Here is a 10,465-nt window from a genome sequence, read left to right as displayed (position 1 = left end):
GCTCCACTCAAAGGCTCAGAAGGGCTGTGCCGAAGACAGGGCTTCGGCCACGACGCCCGTGCTCGCCTCCTGGACATCACCAGGCGCCTCGGTCCCCTTCGATTCGATCCTGACTGCCGCCGCACGCCATCATTGCTATCGGTGAGCATCCTGAATCCATCATTCGGCGACATATTGTTGTGTTTCTTCTTATCTCTGTATGTTGTCGTTGTGTATGCGTAATGAACAGAGCCATTTTTTAATAGAGAGTTGATATATATGCGTCATTAATTTGGGCAGCGTGTTGAGAGAAAAATAATTCTAAGTTGTTATCAGAAAAGTTGCCATGGCAATTTTGTAGGGTGGAAAATAATTATGAGTTGTTATCGACATGGCAATTTTTGTAGAGTGAAATAAAATTGTAAGTTTTTATTCAGAAAGTTGCCATGGCAAATATAGTGAGAAAATAATTCTAAATTAGTTATCAGAAAAGTTGCCATGACAACTTAAGATGCTAAAAACATGGCAAAGTTATAGTACATGACAAACTTGCCATGGCACTTAAGATGTTAAAAAACATGGCAAACTTGCCATTGCAAACTTAACTATGTGCAAAAACATGGCAACCTTCTTTTAATTAGGTTTTTTCAAAAACATGGCAAGCATGAAAAACTTCTTTAATTAACATGTTCAAAAACATAGAAACTTGCCATGGCAAAGTTATAAATGCTCAAAAACATGTCAAACTTGCCATGGCAACTTAAGATGTTCAAAAAGACGGCAAACTTGCCATGTTATTTTAAAATGCTCAAAACCATTTGCAAACTTGCCACAACAAACTAAAGATGTGCAAAAACATGGCAAATATACTATTTATACCATGGCAATTGTTTATTGATTATTGAATTTTTCAAATGCCCATGGATATTTCGTGGGACCACGGTAAGTTTAGTTTATCAACCATGGCAACTATAGTATATGCATCATGGTAATTTTTAGTGTATCTACCATGACATTTTTATTTTAAAATTTAGTCTATGCATCATGGCATTTTTTGCTTTCTGGACCATAACAAATTTAGTTAATGGCCCATGGCAACTATTTGTCTATGCACCACGACAAATTTAGGGTATTTGCCATGGCATTTTTTTCATTTTAAAATTGGCCTTGACAAATTTTCTTTTTAGACCACGACAAATTTAGGCCCATGACAACTATAGTGGACGCATCATGGCAAATTTTATGTATGTATCATGACATTTTTTTAAAAAAATTGACCATGGCAAATTTGCTTTCTAGAACACGACAAATTTAGGCCCATGGCAACTATAGTCTATGCATCATGGCAAATTTAAAGCATGCACGATGGCAATATTATTTTTGAATTAGTCTATGTATCATGACAAATTTTGCTTTCTGGACCACGACAAATTTAGTTAACGGCCCATGGCAACTATAAACTATGCATCATGGCAAATTTCTTTTAATTAAGTTTATTCAAAAACATGTCAAGCTTTTTAAATTAAGATGTTCAAAAACATGGCAAACTTGCCATGGCAACTAAAGACGCTAAAAAACATGACACAGATATAGATGTTCAAAAACATGGCAAACTTACCATGGCAACTTAAGACGTTCAAAAACATGACAAACTTCTTTTAGTTAAGTTTGTTAAAAAAATTGGCAAACTTGCCATGGCAACTAAAGATGTTCGAAAACATGGCAACCTAAGATGTTGGCAAACTTGCCATGGCAACTAAAATCAGAATTTTTTATAGATGTGTTTTTTTCCATGGCAACTAAATTAATTTTTTTGCCTTGGTTCCGAAGAATGTTTGCCATGGCCATCTCTACTCCTAATGTCTGAGTTAGTGAATAGTATCCACGGTTTATTTTCGCTGGTTTTTTTTCGTCTCACCTCCCACCACCCCTCACGATCAATCTCCATCGATGGAACGAAGTCGCTACTCGCTAGCCCCACTGACCGGTTTTTCCAATGCCTCTCAACCGCATCGCACAATCCCTCGGTTTTCCACGACGCATCCCACACATGCTCTGCCTAGGGTTCCATCCCGCCGCCGCCGTCAAGCTGGCTCCTCGGTGTTCGGTCATTACGCTGGTTCAGATCATCATCCTCCGCCACTTGCAACGCGCACGGCAAGGCGAAGGAACAAGCAGAGGGCGAAGAAGTGTCGGCACACGACGGCGACCTTGGCAGGCACGGGCACCGCGCGGGGAAGGTTCGACGCCCTACACAAGTCGGGCCACGCCCGGAGCGAGCGCCGCACCAACGCCTCCATCAACAAGACGCGGCATCTCCATGAGTGTGCGGGGCTAGGGTTTCGGGCGCGGCGTCGCCTTGGTCGCCGACGCGACTCCTCTCAGTCTTTTACCGCGGCTCCGTCTCCTGGATGGCACTCCTGTGGGCATGGGTGCACGCGCGCGTCGGCTTCCTCCTCTCTATCATGGTGAGTTCATCCCCTCATTCCTCCTCTCTGCTTTGCATTTGATTGGGGTGTCGTATGTAGTATACGTGCTGGTTGGCAAACGTCCAGTGCTGTTTGGTTTGGATACGCACATGCATATAGGCTATTGTCTTCTCTCTCAGCGCGGAGCTGTTCACTTGTGACTGACTTGGTTTGTATGCAAGGTGATTGATTCATGGTTAGTGCCAATCTGTTGCAGCATATTCGTGTGGCCTCGACCAAAATGTCGGTGTTGTGCTCTTGTAGAACAGCATTAAGAGGATGTGATATCAGCTAGCTTAATTTTGTCCAAACTCCTGCACTGAAACGATGTAAGTCGCCATCCAAACGATTGAAACACACATGAGCCTGTAATATCGGAAGCAATTTTTCTCTCCGGTAATGGTTATCGATGTGCAGATTTTGGTAAGCTTAGGCTATCGATCTTCTGGTCAGGTGGCCCTGTCAAAATCAGATACTAATGGCAGTTTTGCGAGTGCATGCATGTTCTTGTCATTTCAACTAATCTGGGTGGCCAAGTTTCCATAGAAAGGTTCAAGCTTCTCAGCCATACAATAGGTGTCAGACACCCAGACTTTATGAGCATGTGATTTGTTCAGGCGAGCAACGGCAAGCACAGCTGAAACACATCGTACAAATTTTGCTTCTCTCAATTGCTCGTTTCTCCTGCGCAGCTCAGAGCATCCCGATGGACAGTGGTGTTCATGGCGGATCGATGGAGTGTGCCTTCCTCTGCACAATTGAGCGCAGATTCCTGAATCCTGATCATAGTACAGACTATTGAAAACATTATATTTCCTGCTTGCACTTTACTTGAAGCATAATTATACTGCTTATATTTAGCGGATACTATGGTTTGAGTAATAAAAATTTGGAAGCTCAAATTATATACTGGCTTTAGATTGTTGCCTTAAAAAAGAAGATATCTTTTTTCACTAAAATGCAGGGCTGACTTTTCATTCGGGAATAAGGGTAGTACAGGGTGTGTCTGAAAAATGCAGGGTAGTGAATGGTATGCAGGCAACAGCCCGCAAGGACCAAAGCAACTCTAATCTGGTTCGCTCGGTCTTTGAATCAGCTGGTTATAAAAACCAAGAGGTCGTTTGGGGTTTGTAGTAGTGTTATTTACTAGAGGTAGCCACGGTCCTAACAAATTTAGAAGTGTTAGAAAAACAAAGTGGAACAGAACCGAAGCTACTTCCCTTGGTATTGTCGATGTCTACTTGACCTTTCATGGTTATCGGATGTAACCATCGCGCAACCTGCGATCGTCCTAGCAACTGGCAATTGTTCTGTAGCGAAGCACGTCAGTTTGTTCTATTATGTTAATCGGAAAGTCTGTACATATGAGTTTAGACTGAGACTGAGAGTGATATAGATTTGCTCGAGTTTACAAAATATATTATGTTGTTACTTGCATCTTTCTTGGAGTTTTTCCCTTGCATTTCTTCTTGTTTTCCATATCATCTGTTTTATAGAAGTTGCTACATCAAATTAAGCAAGTACATTATGCTTTCTTGTCCAAGTTTATCTTATTCCATTCATCGGAAGTCTGTACAAATGAGTTTGGAAGAAGAGAGTGACATAAATTTGCTTGAGATTTTGAATTATTTTCTGCTTTCGGGTTTGCATGCTATACTGCTTGATTAATGATTATTGAGGAAAATTAGTGGTAAACGTTGGTTGAGAAAGCTCCTGCACTTACTGTAATGCATGGTAGTTTATTGCAATATGATCTGCACGGTAGAAAACGCTCATATTTGATTTTGTTCTGTGCCTGCCAATAGTAATAACTTGAAATATGCTTTTATCATGATTGTAAAGTTTATTGATGATGCTTTGTTTCAGGATATGTGGAGAGGCTATTTACAATGTTGTTCAAGGCAGATAGTAGATTATATGGTTAAGCATCTCACTTATATTGGTAATTTTTTATTGTTTTATTTAATTTAAAATGGTTTATGTATTCTGCCGGAACAATCACATGCCATATTAATTTCAGAAGAACAATTTCTAAGTTAGTGTTGTGCTTGCACGTATGGTTATGTTAAATAGAAAATTTCAAACCAAAACGGAGTCACCGTTTGTATTTACATGTTAGATAATGGATGTTTCAATTGCTAAATTTAAACCAAGGTTTGTAGAATAAATTGTGCCCTTTAAGATTGTGTCATGTAGTCATAAGTCCAATGAGCAATCAACTGTTTGATTTGAATTAAGACAGTGGGATGTACATTATTTGTAATCGTTATATATATATGTATTATGTTCTCGGTGTCTTTATTTGAAGGCCGCAATTTTGTTATCCCCTTGCAACGCAGGGGCTCGACCTGGCCCGGGTATGAACACCCATTAGATAGGATCAAGACTCCACTGCTCTGGCACTTCACTGGCCACCCTGCCAGCTCTAGCGAGGTATGTTCTGCTCTCCCTCCTTCCTCTCCTTTCAGTTCCTGTCCACTCCCCTCCTCTACTCTTTCTTTTTTGTATGCACGATGTTGTTAGGTGTCAACTGAGGGGAAAATACGATGGATAGTAAGGAGAAAGTGGGAGATTGGGAGGAAATTGCTAAAGCTGGCCAAACAAATGTAAGAATGGCCATCCTCGGTGTTTAAGACATAGAACATGTGTTCTACATTGTTAGTATCATTAGTCTAACGACCAATGTTCAACTTTACTACCATCGTCCAGCTTGGGAATGTAAGTGCATCTTTTTTGGTGTGCCTGGCTTCAATATTTTGGTTTTGATATCTACCCAACTTATAAACTGACTACTGTTCAAGAGAAGTTTCATCTTTGTGAGATAATTTTCTACCATGCAGAACTGTAAGAATGACCCTAGGACCATCTTTACAATCAATAAATAATGAGTAGCATGTACCATATGATTTAATGGTTAGCTTTTCATGCCTTAGTTAGGAATTGATGTGTGATTTCAAAGCTCGTACTAGCTTTTCCTAACCCTGCGTTTTCTCTCAAAGGCTAGAGAGAAAGCATTCAAGAAAGCTTGATAGTTATGTCAATGTTGATGCACCCAAAAAACACGTGGTAGAAAATAGATGGGCACAAAAAATGTCGACACGCATGCACATCTCTGCTTTCCCAACCCCCTATTCCTAGGTTAAAGGAAAACATATTCCTCGCGATCTCCCACAACATTCACTAATGCGCCCCTATCAGCCACCATGGTGGCATGGTGTGCAGCAAGGAAGGTGAGCATGGCAAGCAGTGCAAGGAGCACAAGCGTGCCGATGGCCACTGCCATGGGGTGTGGTTGCAGAGGTTGGTTAAGAGCCTTTACGCGACTAGGATGATGTCGCATGGCGGGGTGGGAGCGACAGCATGGGGAGGGTTCTGCAGAGCTGGGATGAATCAAACATTATTTTTCACTGTTGTGAGTAGGATCAAATTTTGATTGACGCAGCTTCTGTATGATGTTGCTTTTCTATACGCATGAGTCTCACACTTTCTATGAACAATAGTAAATTTTCACAGTAAGCAATTTTTTGTATGCTTATTTATGTCTTTTTCTTACTCAATAGGTGGATTCGCTCCAATGATTCTGCAACCCTCGAGGAGGTGACATTTCCATCAAATGATTTTACAGTTCGTTTGGTGTCAACAATGGGTGGCAGTAAATTGCACTGCTACTAAGTGCGGAGTAAGGACTAAGCATTTGTCTTATTATATACACATGACATTGTAAGTTGGTTAATGGAACAATTTTGATGTTGATTGCAAGGACTCCATGACATTGTAAGTTGGTTAATGGAACAATTTTGAGCTTACTTATATTATAAGGACATCTTTCTTGGAACTCGCGGTGTTAGAGAATCTGTTGTTTGCATAGGCAAAAAATTATAGCGGCCAACATTGGCCATAACATCCCCTTTCGCTTTGAGAAGTGATGATGCATAAGAAGATGCAAACATTTGTAGGCTCGAAACCATGACCTAGGCCCTCTCTGCAGCCTCACTATTCAAATTTAGATTTCTTTGTAATAACTTGGTATTTTACCACCTTAAAGATGGCCTACCATTAAGTATCATATGCTCTAAAGCTATACTTTGTTGTCGCATCACTGTTTAGTATTCTTCGCTTGCATAGCTAGATCAACAGTGCAACTTACACCATGGGCAATCCATGCGAGATGACATCATTGCTAATACATCTCCTAACGAGTGCACCTTTTCCCTCTCATATGGAAGCAGCATACACCATGGACAATCTATGTGCTGTCCCAGTAGGAAGTACTGAGCCCCCAACTAAAATCACCGAACATTCAGTCTGAATCATAAATGGTGGACCCTTTCCTGAATTCATAAATTTGGTCAGGTCAAGAGCACAAGACTTCGACTTTAGTTCCTGGAGATGATGAAAGAATCTCAGTGCCTGAGTTGCGTGTAGGTTATTTGAATGTATTTAATTTCTGCAGTTATATTAAGATCCAAATTACCAATTTTTGTAGGTTACGAGGGGATATCCCAATGGACAGGGCAGAAAGCTTGTTCAGAGGGACGATGCCCACAGGTAACTGCGGTGTGAGCTGGTGTTGTCCGATCGTGGCAATAGGGACACAGAGGCAAGGTGGAGGCCAGAGATGGCATGGGAAAAAATTATGATGAGCAAAGCAGTGACATTGTACAGTAACACGATCATGTGTGTGTCCTCTGCGCAGCAGCGACGGGTAGCCATAGGTCCGCACCACCGCCGTCGCCCACCACCCACAAGCGCCACCCAACCCCAAGGTCCCCAAAGCAGCGCCTTCAAGAAGGTAACGGTGCCGTGAGCGCCGCCGCTGCCCAACAAAGTTAGGGCTTTCATAGGTGTAGGTCTGTCCATTGGCAATTGACATCATAACCGCACAAGACAATTGACAACAGATCGCTTATGGTAGGACCTAGCTATTACCAATAATTTATACTATCAAATACAGTGTCAGTGAATCGTGTTCCTTTATCATGGTTGAAGGTTGCATGTCTTCTGCTATGTTCATTGATACTTCTCGGTATGTACTTGAATGTTGCTTACCTAATTTTTTAGTGGCTACTATTCTCAGTAGACAGAGATAAGGTTTACGTGATAATAGTTGTCGAGTCACTCAAATACATGCATGTCCGTCCGCTCCGACGGCTACAAGGAGCAAGAGAGAATGGGAGGAAGGGTGAGTGGAGGAAGGGCGAGACGGAGATATATAGAGAGGGGAAGAGTGGAGAGATAAGGTTTACATGACAATTATTGTCGAGTCACTCAAATACATGCATTGTAGCCCGTAGCAACGCACGGGCATTCTGCTAGTTACATATTAGTTTGAGAGACGACATTTTTTGTTCTTTCCAATTTGTTTTTCCACAGAAAAAAGTTTTGATTCTTTAAAATTTGTCTTCTCATGGCAATTACATGTACGATATTATTACAAGTTAAGATGCTTTCTCCATTTTTTCAAAATTTTCTATGTGTCTACAGAAACATTTTTTTCACCACATATATTTTTTCATATGTTGCCATGATGGCAACTTTCGTAGTGTAAACTTCATTTCTTTTCCCATGTTCTATCCATATATTGCAAACTTCATGGCAACTTTTCATAGTGTAGACTTCATAGTGATGGCAACTTAAGATGTGGTAGTGCCGTTGTCATATCTTATTCAAAGAACGTTACCATGGTTACTTAAGATGTATATTTGCCATGGCAAAGTTCTCGTTTTTGAACAGGCCAATTTTTAAGTTACACCCATGGCAATTTTAGATCTTTTTCCATATCCAGATAATCATTTTTAACCGTTGCAAAGTTATTTTCCGCTACCATGGCATTTTTTTACCTTTGTTAACCATGGCAAACTGCTACACTAAACATTTTTTTGTTTTGAAGGCAAGGAGTTCCTTTTTCTTCTTCACTTTTTACTGTTTTTGTTTTTTGTTTTACTTTTCCTGATTTTTTGGGATTTCTATTCACGTCTGAGGAGAGGCCTAGCAAAATGGGCTATTGATGCCTTTTTTAGATCATACTGATGGGGTAGTTCGGGCTGGAGGGGTTTCGTCCCGAACCTTTTCGTTTGGTAAAAGGTGTATCCCCGAGCGAACGAGTCATTCGGTCTGGTGCTCCTCCAGACCGAACGATCTAGAGTTATCGGGCTCCATTAAAAAAGAGTTTGAGAGCGATTAAGAATACTGAATCTTGCAATTTGGAATGGATACAATTCTATTGAGTCTGACTCGTTTCCGAGTAGCTGAAGCATTGCATATATATACGCACCCAACCCATTATGAAGCGTACTTCATATACTCCAAGGACAATCTGGAAGTCTATGTCGTCTCTTCCGACCACCACCACGCACCCATCCCATTCATGCACGCACCCATATATAGCTAGGCGTTGCCGGATGAAGCCGACGGAGGTCGCCGTGCGTACGTGAGGACAAATCTGAGACGGCCTTACATTGGTTAGCTGGGGTACGCGGCGCGCGTGCAGCGTTGTTGACTTGCTCCCTCCATCTCAAAACGGCCTTAATCATCTTATCCCTGTGAAACAACGACCTTATATTCGTTAGCTGGCGTACGCGCGCGTGGTGTGTTTTGATAGTATACCAAGACGTTGATGCGTGTGTCTTGTTCAAAAGAAGAAGAAGAAACTTTGATGCGTGTGCCAGGACAGCTACCATTCCATTGATGCATTCATGCACTGCCAAAACCTCTACGAATGTGCCCTGAATCTGATGGAGCGTGGGGACGAACAAAGGACTATGTCACAATTCGTCTCCATGTTCGGATGCTTAACTACCGGCCCATAACTTAGTTGTCCTACACCTTCAAAACAAAAAAAACTAGTTGTCTTACGCGTGCGTGACTTCCAGAAGATACCGTTGGATTTGCATTCAGAAAATGAAGCGTATGTCGGCATGTGGTTAAACGCCAAACAGTTTTAGTCATTTTGTTTCTTTACTTGTGACCGATTTTCTTTGAGTTTTGCGTTCAACTGTTTTTTTCTCTAAAATTTAAGTTGATTGATTTCTTTCCAAACTATCACCAATGGTACTAAGAAATAACGGCATTCCTAAAACTCAGTCGATTGCAGCATCTAGCCGTGCACTTCATTGCAAAATAAGTACGCCGACGTCACATGACTTGGACTTTGTTAAGTCTCAGTCGACTGAGCTCTAGGCACATCCAATAAATAAACAATAGAATATCTTAGAATGGGAAACATGCGACGATCTACGAATAACCAAGCAATCACAGCATGATAGTGGCTATAATGGGATTAGTTAAATAATCCTTAAATACCATGATACAACAACCATTATTTTATCTCTTTTCTTTAACTTCCCTAAAATCACTACTGCAGAAAAAGTCATAGACACCAACAAATATTATTCAAGGATTATTTAATAATTCATCGATACCATGAAATACAATCACCACTATGATTGCCTCTAGGGCATACTTTTCAACAAATTTCTTCTCCGGCGTGGTACCGATACAATAATCCAGTGGTTCTCCGCCTCAGATCATAAATATATTTCAGTGGCAACAACTAAAAAAAATCTTTGTAAATAGATTGGAGTCCAATATATATTGAGCTGGTGGTAGAAAGGGGTAGCAGGGTCGCAAGATGGAGCCCAAACACATCCTTGGCGATTGCGTGATTGGCATGGCCCCACATTTGCTCATGGCCTTCCCCTTTGGAGGGTCATCGTCTTCCAGGATGTTATGATATCATGATTGTTTTGAGCTCAGGAACATTCTTGAAGGCAGTGACATAAAACATGCAATTTTTCCCTGGTAATTATGAATAGGTTTGTCCAAAGAATATAAAATATTGGATTAGATGGTGACAAACACAAATATAAATTCAAAAGTTATAGTTACGTCTTGGACATTTCATCCGGTGCACCACATGGAAAATGGTGGGTGAAATGAGTAAAGCTACACATATGGAGAGTATACGGAGGTTTGGATTGGGTTTCAGTTGGGTGAATCGCCCACGACGCCAGAAAATC

At 41.1% G+C, this 10,465-nt stretch overlaps 1 long non-coding RNA gene across 1 annotated transcript; it reads left to right on the top strand.

Moving 5' to 3' along the window:
- The first annotated feature begins 2,008 nt into the window (after window positions 1-2,008).
- Window positions 2,009-5,038, top strand: LOC123068703 (uncharacterized). The gene is made up of 3 exons (XR_006431969.1): window positions 2,009-2,447; window positions 4,314-4,389; window positions 4,787-5,038. It is a non-coding gene; the product is annotated as an uncharacterized lncRNA (long non-coding RNA).
- The last annotated feature ends 5,427 nt before the right edge of the window (window positions 5,039-10,465 follow it).

Source organism: Triticum aestivum, chromosome 1A (genome assembly GCF_018294505.1).
Source record: "Triticum aestivum cultivar Chinese Spring chromosome 1A, IWGSC CS RefSeq v2.1, whole genome shotgun sequence".
In the NCBI taxonomy this organism is placed as follows: domain Eukaryota; kingdom Viridiplantae; phylum Streptophyta; class Magnoliopsida; order Poales; family Poaceae; genus Triticum; species Triticum aestivum.
Note: the sequence above shows the minus strand (reverse complement) of the source record. Positions and strands in the feature narration are given on the sequence as shown.